Genomic DNA, 377 nt, shown 5'->3' with positions numbered 1-377 from the left:
GGATTTTATCTCACTGTCATTTGTGAATGTTTCTCATTTTCAACAGTGGAGCTATACAGGTTGAAAACGTTATTATTTTGGAGAAAATCTCATCAACATCAATGTTTCCACTAAATAAGAGGCAAAAAAAAGTTTGATAAAGTAAAAGCCTCTCAGACTCTGAGCTCAAAGCACCAAACTATTTTTTATATTACAATTAATTTAATTTCACATAATTATGGCTGTAGAAGCCATTAGTTTGTTAAATACTTAATGAAACATATTTACCGTGTTTGATGTTTGTAGTAAATGACTATAGTCACACAGATCGAGGTCATTAGTCCAAGTTTGTGTTTATTGAACGTTCAGAAACTACAGCGGCTGTAAAGGTCAAAGGT

The 377-nt window shown here is 32.1% G+C and overlaps 1 protein-coding gene across 7 annotated transcripts in view; it reads right to left on the bottom strand.

Moving 5' to 3' along the window:
• LOC103471700 (echinoderm microtubule-associated protein-like 6) overlaps nt 1-377 on the bottom strand; it is a 25,013-nt gene that overhangs the window by 22,331 nt on the left and 2,305 nt on the right. The window lies entirely within an intron of this gene.

This window comes from Poecilia reticulata, linkage group LG1 (assembly GCF_000633615.1).
Source record: "Poecilia reticulata strain Guanapo linkage group LG1, Guppy_female_1.0+MT, whole genome shotgun sequence".
Classification (NCBI taxonomy): domain Eukaryota; kingdom Metazoa; phylum Chordata; class Actinopteri; order Cyprinodontiformes; family Poeciliidae; genus Poecilia; species Poecilia reticulata.
This window is presented reverse-complemented; position numbering and strand designations above follow the sequence as displayed.